Genomic DNA, 13,829 nt, shown 5'->3' on the forward strand with positions numbered 1-13,829 from the left:
TCAATACGCCTGGAAGCAAATTCCTGGGGTCTGCTTCTGCTTTCACCCCAGTTACCACCCCAGTAAATTCAAGAGATTAGAAGACACACTGTTTTAACTCAAATTAGTCGCCCTAATCTGAAGTTTGCCTCTCTATTTTGTCTACTCTCCCTCAAAATGTCCTTAAAACCCTTAATATTAGTTAATTAACTTGTTTCTGGAGGAGGTAGTACTTTCATCAGTGATAAGAAGATAGCAAGTGTCTCTTTTCCAATCCAATCACTCTTGATTCCTAAATGCAATGTTACATTTATGAAGGGATTTCATTATTCTGTGTTCATGTAATAAAATGATCGCCCACTTCACCTAAAGTCTTTTAAAATATAAACAAAGACTCTAAAATGCAGATTTTTAAATGGCAGCCATTTGGCTCCTTGGCCAGGAAAAGACAGGTAAACTTCCAGAATCCTGTGGCACCCATTTCCTTCCTTCTCACCTGGCCTCCTTAACAGAAAGTAGCCCCAAATTTCTGGTAATGTGGCTCTGGGGTAGGGGTGGGTGGGTGAAGCTGGGAATGGAGGCCTGGAAGGAAGGAAGCAAGGTAAGAAGGAATTTCCTTCATACATTGTCACTCTCAGGACCCATTAGTCCTTAAGCTTTTCAAAGTAACAATCCTGCCATATACTTCTTTGGGCAATTTTTCAAAACTATGATTACAGTTTTATTACAGCAAAAAGATACAAATGAGAACCAGCTAAAATAAAAGATGCGCGCATAAAGCCTGGCAGGAGTCCAAATGCAAACCTTCCAGCTGTCCTCTCCTGGTGGAGTCCTGGACGGCGTCACCTGCTTTTGGCTGGGATGTGGGACGACCCTCAGTATTGCCAACCAGGGAAGTGCATCCAAGCTTCTGTATTTAAAGTTTTTATTGGGGTTTCATTATGTAGGTGTGATTGACTGAATCATTGGCCATGTGGCTGAACCCAGTTTCTGGCCCCTTCTCTCTCAGGGAGATCAGAACCATATCCTTCGGGCCACTTGAACGTTTGTGATTGGGGCAGGATGGCGGAGCCACACTGCGTCTGCCCCCAGACGTCCCCTTACCGTAGAGATCCCAGGGGCTGTTGGGGGTGTGGCGTCTAGCACTTACTGCATGAACTCACCGACTGAGGCAATTTACAGTGTCCCCAGCGTCCTCCCCCGGAGCTATTACTTCTGAACCCATTGGTGCCAGTTTCTAAATGCTGCGCTGGTTCTGAACACTAAATCAAATCCACCTTTAGTGTTTACCCACCTAACCTCCAAGGGCGCTTGTCGATCAATGGTCATGCTTAAAGGAGTTGAAAAGAGGAATCCAAATTAAACCAAAGGGGCTGCTTAGAAAGAGTAATTACCTTAAAGCTTGATCATGCATTTTATTATGTACTTCTTTCTACTAATTAGTTCATTTATAACGTATTTACTATTAGGCTTCCCATCCCTCTGGGAAATAAGATTTAGTGTATCACACAACACGTCCAGAGCATGGTCTGTTTCTGCAGCAGCCATTCACTGCATTCGAACTGTCTCCTTTGGTTATAGTTACAGGCTATGTCAGTGCCCTTTGATATTTTTAAGTAAAAATCAGTAACAGTGGAGCTATTTCTGGAAGTGTCTGTGGCCTTATGTAGTTTAAACAAAGATTCATCTTTGTTTCACCATATTTGGCCTTCAGGCCCATCCAAGCCCCTCCCACTCTGCGCCTGCTCTGTGATGCTTTTGTTGACCACAGTGTCTGCATGGGGAAAAGCAGGACTGCAAAACTGTACTTTATATTTACTATGAATTTATGTATGTGTGAGTTTGCACTAACGGTATATGTGTGTATGTAAAAATATTTAAAATAGACCAGAGCAGCGTAAACCAAGTCTCATAATAATAGTTACGGGGGTTACAGAAGTATATGTCAAAGGGTACTTAAACTTTTCTATAGTGTACTAGTTTCTTTTTGAAACGAATGTATTCTTGTAGTTGTATAATTTTTATTACACAGAAGTTTAACATAGAAATAGAAGGGAAGCTAATATGCCAAAATATTAACAGAGGCTAAATCTAGGCAGTGAAAATATAGGCATATTTTTCTTCAATTTTTAAATTAAAGAAACAAAATATAAAGTGTGGATTGCAGACTGTGGTCTGTATCTCCCGGCTTTAACAACTTGACAGTTATATGTAAGCACAGTCTCCTTTTGTCCTTGATGGAACTTTGTTCATATCTTACTTATCCCATTCTTTTTAGGAGTTTCTTTGTATGATGAGGTAGAGGATGCCAGTGTTAGCTAAGTTTAGTTCATAAAAAGGTTTGTTTGTTAAAAAAAAAAAATCCTACTCCAACACCTCCAGCCCTGATCAGACCTTGCAGGAGGGAGTTAAGCGGAGGGGTCTGGCTCCGGTGCTCTCCTTCCAACCTCAGTTTGGGGCTCTTAAGTGGCTCTTCCTTTGTAGGGTTGGTATATTAGTCAGGATGAGGATATGTTATACAGCAGTAACAAATTAACCCCCAAATTTCAGTGGAACAGCACACCAGAAAAGCTTCTTACTTGCACTACATATCCAATGCAGGTTCTGGAATGGGGGTACAGTTCTGTTCCATATATTCACTCAGGAACCCAGGCTGATGGCAACCCATCATCTAGAACATCACTTAAGTGGACTCATCCTGCACTAAATTTAGCTTCCTCCCACAGCCCACTGGCCAGAACTAGATGCTTCAGCTTAATCATAGAGGGGCTGAGAAACATGGGGACACATGCATATTTGTTGAGCAGTAAATGTTCCTAATGCAGCTGCTGGTTTATTTGCTTTGAGTGAGAGAGCAGACAGACTTAGACATGAGTCCAAGTGCCAGGGAAGCAGGCCCTCTCACTCATCCATTGCGGGGTGGCTCTCAACACGTGTGTCGAGATCATTGGCAAGTTCTTTCAAAGGGCACGTGCCCCGCCCCTTCTGTGAGCCACTGAACCAGCAAGTGGGATTTGGGACCCCAGCACATGCTCAGGACAGGAAAGGGAAGGCGGTGCCCTTCAGCCACACCCCAGACGTGGGCCAAGAACCTCTGTGGGCATCTTTACCTCTCCCCCGGCAGTCGGAGTGAAACAGAGAGGTGCACAGCTTTTCTGATGCCTTCTACTCACCCGGCCTTCTCCTCCTGGGGCCCGCAGCGCAGCAGCGATGAGCCCTCTGCCTGAAAGTCAAGGGGTTCTCAACCCTCCTCTGTCCACTCAGCAGCGTCACCTCTGTTGGAGGAGGGAGGGCAGAGAGGGAGTGCTCCTTTGGAGCCTGGCGGGACACGAGCACCCTGGGGCTCGGAAGGCAAGGAGGCCTTGCTGGGCGTGGGGCAGAACGTCCCGTGCCCGTCCAGTGAAGGAAAGCAGTTGTACAGGGTGTCACCGATGCAGTCTTTTCATTTTCAATGCAATCTTGATAGAGTTTATTTGTAAGGGCCTGTTACTATTGGTAGTATTAACAGTCTTTGAACATTTACAGACTAAACATACCCCTCATAGACTAAAAACAGATACCTCTGAAGACAAAGCCAGACTTAAAGCCTATGCTATAACACTGAACATAATTTGAGCATTTATTTGGGATAAGCCATGATTTATGCACTTCTCATTTAATCTGCACCAGGACTCTACGAGATAAGTACTATTATTATATCCTTTTGAAAGATAAGGACATTCAGGCCCACAGAAGTTTAATAATGTCCTGGTCTACACTGACGATAACTCTCAGCACCAAAATTTAGGTTCTGGTAGCCTTACTATGTGATGCAATTTTAGTTGTTTGAACTATTCTCCTATGGTCTCTTCACCCTTTTCCCCTTCCCGCCCCCCTGTAGACCCGAAGTTAGTGAACGTCCTCTCTTACAGTAGTGTGGGTGCCAGATTCCTTAGGGTTCCGCAAATCAATCTTGCTGGCATTCTAAGATGACATAAAGTAAAGGCAAACTGAGTTTGTTTCATAGAAGATAAGCTTTTTGTGCATGTATTTTATTTATCTTGAGGTGAGCGCAATAGGGAATTATTGCCAAAACCTGTCTCCCCTCCATGCTGTAGTTTGGGGAATTTCCAAGTGGGATACAGGCAAAAACCCCTCAGCACTGTGATTCCTTCATGTCTTGTTTGGAAACAGGTCCACTTATTCTAAAAGGGTTACTTGCTCATTTGTGCCGTGGAAATGATGAGGGAACGTGTGGGGTTGTGGGCACCAGTGCTTGCCTGTCCATCCTGGAACTCCCTCCTCAGAGGAGGTCAGTCTGTTTATAGGTGAACTCTTAGCTATAAAGAAAAGAGCTGACTTCGTTTGTTGGAAAGCTGGCAAGAAATTAGGGAGACAGCCAACATGCTGACCTTTTCCCTGAGGCAGCCATTTCAATAATCTATCCAGGTTCCTTAGTGGACTGTGAAACAAAAGAGAAAACAATACACCTACAAAGTCTTCAGAGAATGAAAATGCTGTTGGGTTTGTTTTCCTTCTATTGCGTGGTCTCTTTCTCTTTAATTCAGCCTTCTCAAAATTGCCATTAATGATACAGTGTTACTTTCCTGAAAATCTAGCTAAATGATATTTATAGGGATAAATACATTTTTTCTGTAAACATGTATTTTGATTTCTAATTTGCTTGAGGGCTGCAAGAGATTTATAAAATCTCCAATAAGTGGCCCTCTGCAAAATACCCACAAAGTCCGGACGTCTAGGGGGCAGCTTGGCGGGAATCACGCTGGAGGAGCAAACTGCCCCGAGCTTGTTAAGGGGAGCTTTTCTGACCCAGGGATTCTCTCTCTTCTGCAGTGTAGAAATCACCTCCACCATCTCCATTACATGGTGAAATTATGAATTACAATCTGATTGCCTGAAATTACAGCTACCGTGTGAACACCGCTGTGTATTGTAAACAGAACAGATCTCATTCTTTTATGGCTGATGATGATGTTTCTAATCCTGCTCAGAACTCCGCTCCGCCGCCACCTGTCCCTCCTGCTTGTCGCTCATCGGTGAGCCACAGCCGCAGATGGCTTCGTCAGCGCACTGGCTTGCCTGTGCTCCAGCGGCCGTCCTGGGAGATTGAAGCGCCTAGTGGCTGACCCACCCTACACTTGTTCTGGTCTCATTTTTTTCAGTGAATTTCCCCTCATTTCAGAACCCCACCTCTGTGCCCACCCCATCCGACCTTTGCCTTGGACACCTCTAGCCCCGCATTCTTCACCACCAACCTCTCACTCTCTGGCTTCGCATAAGATCTTAGGCTCCCAGTCTCTCGTTTTTGTATCTACTCTCTTTCATGTGTCTGTTTTAATTTGTCTTGCAGGGCACAGAGATAAGCTAAGTGCATTCCTCTGTTAAAGGCACAGTCGCCGATCCATGAAAGGTCCCTCTTTGAATGTATTTATTCCTTTTCTATCCTATTTCCTTTCCCTCATTTTACGTGTCCTTACACACAGTGTTTTATGTGCTGTTTTTAATTCACATAAAGGTTATTGTGCTGTAGACGTCTTTGTTTTTTTCCCGCCTCAGCACTCTAAGGTCTGTCCATATTGCTGATGGGTCTGGTGGCTGAGATTGCAGGGTGCTGGCTGTGTACCTACTCACTGGGACCAAGCCCTGCCCTGGAGCCTCCCAGGATGGCTCGTGAGCCCACCCATTCACCGCAGTGTGGCAGGGTTCCTTCTGCCCCTACCCCCCGCCCCCCGCCCATGTTTGTGTCTACCATTATTTCTTTCTTCCCATTGTTTTTCTGGGTTTAATATTCTTGTTACGGAAAAGCAGGTATCCTCAGAAAGCTCTTTCAGCAAAGGTCTTTTAGCAAAGAACTTACAGATAAGTCCTTCATCTTTATTTCTGCCAACACTTTCTATGATTAATTGTATAGTTCCCCATTGCGTCTGTAGCAAATTGCCATGACTATATTGGCTTCAAATAACAGATTTATTATCTTAAAATTCTAGAGTTCAGAAGTCCAAAACGCATCTCGCTCACTGCGGCCCAAGGGTCGCCGGGACTGTGTTCCCCCAGGATCTCCGGGGAGTCCTGCTCCCCTGCCTCCTCCGCCCTGAGAGCATCCGCGCTCCTTCACCCTCAATGGCAGAGCATCTTCAAACCTCTGCAACGCTCGCGCTCCTGTTTCTCTCTCACAGGGGTCCTTGTGACTCCTGGTCCCTGTAAGATTATCCAGGATAATCTTCCCATCTCAAAATTCTTAAACATTCCTCCAAATATCCTTTTGCCATTCAAGGTAAGCATCTTTACCGTTTCCAGGATTAGGACGTGGACATCTTTGGGGGTCATTTATTCAGTCTACTGTAATAGTCTACCTGAGTGCTGGATTTTAAGTGGACAGATTTTTTTAAAATTATATTCAACAGACAGTGCTGCGACCGACCCTGTGTCAGACACCATTCCTGGTGTTGGCAATACAGTGGTGCATGAACCAAACCAACACCCCTGGTCTCAGAGGCTAAGGTGTCTAACTCTCCCACTAGCCAGCGCTTAAGATTATCTCTTCATTGCATTTAGTTTTTTGTTCCCCTGTTCCAGTTAGTTTTAGCAGCATAACAAACTGCCCCAAATTTAGAGGCCTATACCCATAAATCTGTGTCATCATCCGTGTGGGTCTGGGCTGACTGGGCTCCAGTGGCAGTTCTCCCTTGGGCTCAGAGGTGACTGCAGCCGGGTGGTGGCTGGGGTCAGAGTCACCTTAAAGGCTTCTCTCACTCCTGTTTGGTGGGTGAGGCTGGCTCCTGTCCGGGGCTTAGGAGGGGCTACTGGTCAGAACACCCACAAGTGTCCCCTCTGTGGCTTTCTCACCATGGAGTGGCTGGCTTGTAAGGGGCAGTGTCCCAAGAGGGAGAGCTAGGCAAAATGTCACCTTTTGAAACCTCGCCTCAGAAGTTACTGGGTCTCACTTCCACTACATTCTGTTTATCAGCCTCTCAGACCAGACGCTCGCAAGGGGAGGAGAATTGGACTCTACCTCTTGATGGAAGGAATAGCAAAGAATTTGCTGACCTATCTAAAAACTGTCACACCTACTTGAGCACCCTATGTGATCATTCAGTCTCAAGGCCCGTCTCTGCCTCCACATCTGGAAAACACATCTACTTTCTTTTCAAGTACTGGTTTTCTGTCATTTCCTATGTTCTTTTTTTTTTTTTTTTTTTTTTGATTGATTGGTTTTTTGGAGAGTGAAGGAGAGGCACTGGTGTGTTGTTCTGCTTATTTATGCGTTCATTCACTGGTTGCTGCTTTTAAGTGCCCTGACCGGAGATCAAACCTGCTATCTTGGCACATGGGAGCGGCACTCGGGTCCGCCGAGCTGCCCGGCCAGGGCCGCTGTTCTCTTTCCCTCTGGAACTCCTAAAAACGTGTTGGAGCCTCAGCAGTCATTTATGTCTCTCATGGCCATCTGCATATTTTGTATCTTTTCAGCTCCCCATGCTGTGTTCTGAATTAATTTCTCTGTAGTGTGTTCCAGTTCAGTAATAGTCTTTCCCGTTTTATCCAGTCTGGAATTGAATCAGTACTTCGATTTTTATTTCATCGATTATATCTTCTACTTGCTTTTTTTCCTCATCTACCTGTGCTTGTTTGATCTCTGCCTGTTTGTATTTCATAATTTCTTACTCTTTGTAGAAATTCTTATTATCTCTTTAAGAATCATAAGTGTATTGACTGTGACGTAGTTTACTGTCTCCTTTATTTTCATTTCTTCTCAGGTAACTTCATCTCCTGGCTTAGATAGGTGGCTCTCTTCTTTCTTCCTCCTTTCTCTGCAGTCTCACCTCCATGTCTAGCAGCTTCATGGTCACCAGAGTCTTAAGTCTCCTGTTCTCTGATGCTACTGGGTGATTTATTGGGCAGTGCATGTCCCAGCAAAATCCAGCCCATCTTTCACTGTTATTTCGTATGTAAGATTGCCCCCTCCTCCCCCCTCGATATGCAGATAGTATGCATTTGGACTCCACATCCAGATGTGTCATGGGTCTGGGATTTTAATTTCCTGGGGTTGACCCTTCTGCACAGTTCCGGCTTCATGGGCAGCCCTCTCAGCCCACTTTTCATAGACAGATGGGGCACGAAGGCTCCCGGCTTTCCGTGGAGGATCAGCTCCAACAGCCTGTCGTTCAGGGACAGACTCGCCACCTCCCGCCCACGCTGGTGTGGCCGCCGCGCGTCCCGCTCTCTGCTCCCATGGATTACTGCTACACCACTCCCTCCGAACCACGTTAGCTTTATTTTCATTTCACTTCTGGCATCTGGAGATTTTATTGCCTTTCTTTTAAACTTGGCAGTGGATTTCTTTCTCATTGTTTCTTTTCATGCAGCATTTCTATGCATCTTTAACAGGAGGAGTGCCTGTTTATTTTAGCTGGGGCTGTCATATGCTGGAGATTTTCATTCACTCTGGATACAGAGTTACTCCTCCTGTTTGCAGCCTGCTTCTCCTTCTCGTCCTTCATAGAACCTGTCAAAGTGAGAGTTAAACTCTACCAACCTTCCTCTGGGTAGATGGACTACCTCCCCCTGTATATTTTATAGAATTTGGCTTTTTCCATCCTGTTTCTTTCATCAGTTCCCTTCCTTCCACAATGTGCCTCTCTTCTTTCTGCTAGTGCCCCAAGCACATTCTCTTCACTGTTGTGGTTTTAATCTTTTTGTTCTTTACTGTTTACTCAGCCCACTGTCTTGAATGGAAGAGCTCAGCTGAGTTTTCAGTGCTGTGGAAGCTTTTTGTTTCCCTCCATTTTTGGTCCTGGGTCAGCTTTCTTCGTTTCTAGTGTCCGCTGTTCCTTCCTTGCCCCTAGCAGAGGCCTTAGCTCTTTCCTCGTAGAGAAACAGAAACGTTCGGACAGACGCTCTTCTGTCTCCCATCCTCATTCTCCAGCCAGCAAACTCGCCTTCCTTATTGCCTGTTCCCACCGCCTTCCTTTCTCTCCTAGAGCGAAAGCGCCCTCTCCTTACTGTGCTCCGTTGAGCCTTCGGCCCGCCGAGCTCTGCGGGCGCTCGCCCCCCAGCAGCCCTGCCAAGCCCTGCCCTGGGCGGCCGGCCCTCCCACGGGTCCTGCGCTCCTCATCCAGCTCTCGCCTCCTTTCCTCAGATTACATGTCTTCATTGTGGACTGAATGTCCTCACTCACTTAGCAAATGCTACCCCAGAGTCAACATGTCCAAAGCTGGCATCTTAATTTCTCTCTGAAAAATCAGCTCCTCCTTACGTTTTCTCCATTTTGCTGAGTTGTACCATGATCCACTAAGTCACCCGGCCACAGGGTTGGGTGGTTTTGTGGTTTTGTGGTTTGTTTTACTTCTTTGAACAGGTCAATCCAGTAGCTACTGGTCAAAACAGTAGCTGCTGGGTGTGTACAACTATATAAATTTGAATTTAAATTGATGAAAATAGAATAAAATGAGAAGTTCCGTTCCTTGGGTACAGTGGGCGCATTGCAAGTGCTCCCCAGCCAGGCGAGACCATAGCGGCCGGTGCAGTCATAGACTATGGCTGTCGTTAGCAGAAATTCCGGTGGGCAGTGCTGACCTGGGGCGTATCTTGCCATTGTTGCTCCCAGTTCACTGTGTTTGAGCCTCATCATTTCGCACCGGAACCATCAGGACAGCGCTTGGCTTACCTCCTTGTTCTTCCTCCAGTCTGTTCTCTCCTCTGATCAAATGATTTTTATAAAACCCTTTTCTCCCTTTGAGAGTCATTAAGGTATACATGTGAGACGCAGAATTCTGGCATTTTAATGTCGTTCCCTTCCTCGAACCCCTCAGAGCCTCCCCTGTTGCCCTTTTCATTTGCTTATTGAACAAATACTCAGCCTTCGAGACGAAATCCCAGTATTTCCTACCCTGGGAAGGCGGCGATGAGGTCTCTGTTATACTGGGACACTCCCTGCCGGTGCCTCTTCTCAGAGCACAGTTCATGTTGCAGTGTTTGGCTAGACTGTGAGCCCCTGAAAAATAAACTTTCCTTCATGCTTGACCGGGTTTCCAATGTGTGTAACAGATTAACTTCCCTTTTAGCATCTAGATAGGTACTGGCTACATACTAACTTTAGGAGGAATGAGAAAAGTGGTCTTTCAAATCATGTTGGGTGTTCTGTTGTTGACGAACCCCAATTGAGAAAGGTTGTATGGGATGATGAATGACCTTCCCACAAATATCAATTCCTTGCTTAGGGGTAGCGGTGACTCCTGCCTATCCCCGGCTCCAAACCACATGTTTTGTACAGAGAAACATATAGGGTGGGCCAGAAATGGGTTTTCTGCTGTTTGCATGGAAAATACAATAATGAATAAACAATAATCAGAATAAACTTGATGTTTTGCCTACTCACAACTGTAAACCTACTTTTATCCCACCCTGTATTTTCTCTAATAAAATATCTTCAGTAAAAGATGGGTAGCCCTGACTGGTGTGGCTCAGTGGGCTGGGCGTCATACCACGAACCAAAGGGTCACTGGTTCAATTCCCAGTCAGGACACATGCCTGGGTTGCGGTCCACGTCCCCAGTTGGGGGTTTGCAAGAGGCAACCAATCAATGTTTCTTTCCCACATTAATGTTTCTCTCCCTCTCTTTCTCCCTCCCTTCCTCTCTCTCTAAAAATAAATAAAATCTAAAAAAAATTTAAAAGATGTACATATTAGTTAATTAGCTCAAATGTGATGGCCTAAAACAACTGAAGTATATTCTCTCACAGTTCTGGAGGCCACAAAATCAAGTTGCTGGCAGGGCCATGCTCCCTCCCACAGCTCTGGAGGAGAATTCCTTCCTGCTCCATTTAGCTTCTGGGCCCGATGTTCTTTGACTTGTCGGCAATCTGCACCCCGATCTTCACGTGACCTTCTTCCCTGGGTGTCTCAAATCTCCCCTCCTTTTTCTTATAAGGACCCCAGTCATTAGATTTAGGGCCTTCCCTATATTCAAGATGATCTCATTTTGAGATCCTTAATTCTTAATTACATCTACAAAAACCTTATTTCAAAGTAAAGTCACATTCACAGATCCCAGGGGTTAGAACCTGGACATATCTCTTGGAGGAACACAATCTAGCCTGTGACAGGATCTAAGAGCAGTGTTTCTTCCCCTCCTAAGCCTTACCTCGGCCAAACCAGCAGACCGTAGCCTTCATTTCTGTGCGTTATTTATTGACGTTAAGACTCCCCCATGCCAATCAAGAGGGGAGAGAAGGCTGTTTAACTCTACCTCAGTCTCTCTTTCCACGACAGAATTCTTCCACTCCCTTCAACTGGATTTTTTCTCCTTGCTTAACAATTGTCATTAAATAATAAAGGGTAGACCAGAATAAGCATGCTTATCATCCTGTAGTTTTCAAAGACATCCCCTGGATCCAAAGCTTTTAAAATGAAAATGGGTAGCCCGTGGCCAGGTGATTAGGTTGGTTGGAGCATTGTCCCATACCAAAAAGGTTGCAGATTTCATTCCTGTTGGGGCACATAACTAGGTTGTGGGTTCGATCCCCAGTCAGGATGCATGCGGGAGGCAACTAATCGATGTTTCTCTCTCTCAAAACAATGTTTTTCTCCCTCCTTTTCTCCCACTCGCTGTCAAATCAATAAATGTATCCTCAGGTGAGGATTTAAAAGAATAGTAATAAAATAAAATAAAGATGGATATTTAGATTTAGAAATTATTCTAAGCATGCATGCCTCTGCACAAACATGCCGTGGGAAATGACTAGCAGTAAATGTCTACAGTAAGAAAGAACATATGTACTTTTCATGTTTTCATTTTTCTGTGTCATCTGAATTTTTCATACTGAACATGTTTTGCTTTAGTGATTGGAAGGAGAAACACTTTTTTAAAACATGAGAAGTTTTAATGAAGTTTTTATAACTCGCCCAGGATAATTTGTATTTATTTAAAAGCAAGACGAGTGGGCCAATTGGGATTCTAGAAAGAGATCCCTGATTGTATTGTGAATGATTCAGACACTCTTTAGATCTTGGAGTGGTGTTAACATTGTTAATTATTCAGGACCTCATTAGACTCTCACAGCAGTAGAAATTGAAATCCATGGTCTTCACTGGGGAGGTTACCCAGTGCCAGGAAGCTGGCCCGATGGGGGAAACGGACCCTCCCCTGGGCCCTACTTCGTTAGGAGCCATCCACACTGCACCCGTTCTTGGTTGCCAGGGCACCATTCCACAGTGAGCCCTGTAATCTCTCACCAGCAGTACCACTTGGCTTGGACAGGCGTGCCTTTCCTAGTCTTTAAGTTCTTTTGAGGTCCGTCCTATGCCTGGCGTGTTACGAGGACAGCACGCATTTCCATCAGCCCACAGTTACTGGAAGAGGCCACCGCGGAGCCTTAGGCACTTTGTAGCTGTTTCACTATTGAATGCAGTTTGCTCCGAGGGAATTTTCCTACTTGGCTTCTAATATGTTGATGAATTATTGAAATTTCAATTACTTTTGGTTCCCAATTTAGCAGTATGGAGACATCAAAGATACTTAATGGGAAAGCTTTCCAGTCGCTTTTGGAGAAGGGTTTGCTGGAAGGGCTTTGGCCTGGGGCTGGCAGGGGCGAGGCTCTGCGCCTCCTGGCTCTGTGCCTCCTGTCTCTGGGGCTGCAGTGGGGACAGCGCAGCGCGGCCTCGCAAATCCCGGAGGTCAGCGCGGCTCAGGATGCGGCCCCGGACTGGGAGCATCAGCATCTCCTGGGAGCTTCTTAGAGATGCCGGTTCCTGCGATTTTGTCAACCCGCCCCCTGCCCCCGACCCCAAGCCAGAATCCCTGGGGTGGGATTCTATGTTTTTGACAAGCCACAGGCCCTTCTGGTGCACCTGCAAGTTTGGGAAGCCCTGCTTTAGACGTCCTGGTGCTAATTCTTCCCAAGCAGGGCCGGCCACCCATTTGTAAGGCCCCAGGGGTGCTGTAGTCAGTTTGCCCCTCAAGATAGATGTTGTACCCGATGATCAAGGTCATCAGAAAGGCCAATTTCTACAAACCATCTTCATTTACTTGGAACACTTTTCTCTTTGTCACTGAGCCGTAACCATAGAGAAGCAGGATTTGGACATTTAAATTCTGTGCAGGTTAATATATGTTCTAAATGTCATTCCCAGGGCCCCGTCTTTCACTGTTATACAAAAGCGCTGTTTAGATCTTCCTTCCCACTGCCCCAGGGCTAATCCCATCTCCAAGTCCCTGGGGAAGAGCTGCGGTTGCAACCCCATGCCTGCACCTTAGCCCGGCTTCCTTGCCAGTTCAGTCTCTCACGCGCCGCACGCACTGACTGAATAACCTGCGGTTCTTCAGGCACCGTGTGTCACCATGATGCCTGCGCTCTGTGTAAGCTGTTCCCCCAGCCCAGCTCCCCAACACCACCACCAAGGCTACCCCTCGCTCGTCTGGTGTAACCCCGTTCACCTGTGAGACTGCTCAGTACCACCCCCTCCCTAACCCTTCCCTGATCATTTCAGGCGGAGACACGGTCTCCCCTTTCTCGGCTTCCTACACCACTGTAGATGGACACTGACAGCAGTCGACGCTCTCTGGGCGGCGGTTATCGGTCTCTGGGCGCCGAGGCCCGCGCGAGAGAGTGGCAACCTCACCCTGGCCTCTCGATGGGCAGAGCCCAGGACAGCATCGGCGCGTGAGGCAGAATGAGAATGAGGTCATTGAAGATGTCATTCCACCTCTGCTAGAAGCTTCCAGTGCTTTGATAACATGTTCACATCATATTTGTGGAAAACAGATGCTGGCCAATGGCGAGTCTAGTTTAGAATATGGTGATATTTACATGGATCCAACCAACTTAGCTATTCAGTGCGGCTGATCTCTTAAT

At 46.1% G+C, this 13,829-nt stretch overlaps 1 protein-coding gene across 2 annotated transcripts in view; it reads left to right on the forward strand.

Annotated features, from left to right (window-relative positions):
* MCC (MCC regulator of WNT signaling pathway) overlaps positions 1–13,829 on the forward strand; it is a 405,074-nt gene that overhangs the window by 343,766 nt on the left and 47,479 nt on the right. The window lies entirely within an intron of this gene.

Source organism: Pteronotus mesoamericanus, unplaced genomic scaffold (assembly GCF_021234165.1).
Source record: "Pteronotus mesoamericanus isolate MK-2021 breed Mesoamerican mustached bat unplaced genomic scaffold, CSHL_Meso_final scaffold_167, whole genome shotgun sequence".
Classification (NCBI taxonomy): domain Eukaryota; kingdom Metazoa; phylum Chordata; class Mammalia; order Chiroptera; family Mormoopidae; genus Pteronotus; species Pteronotus mesoamericanus.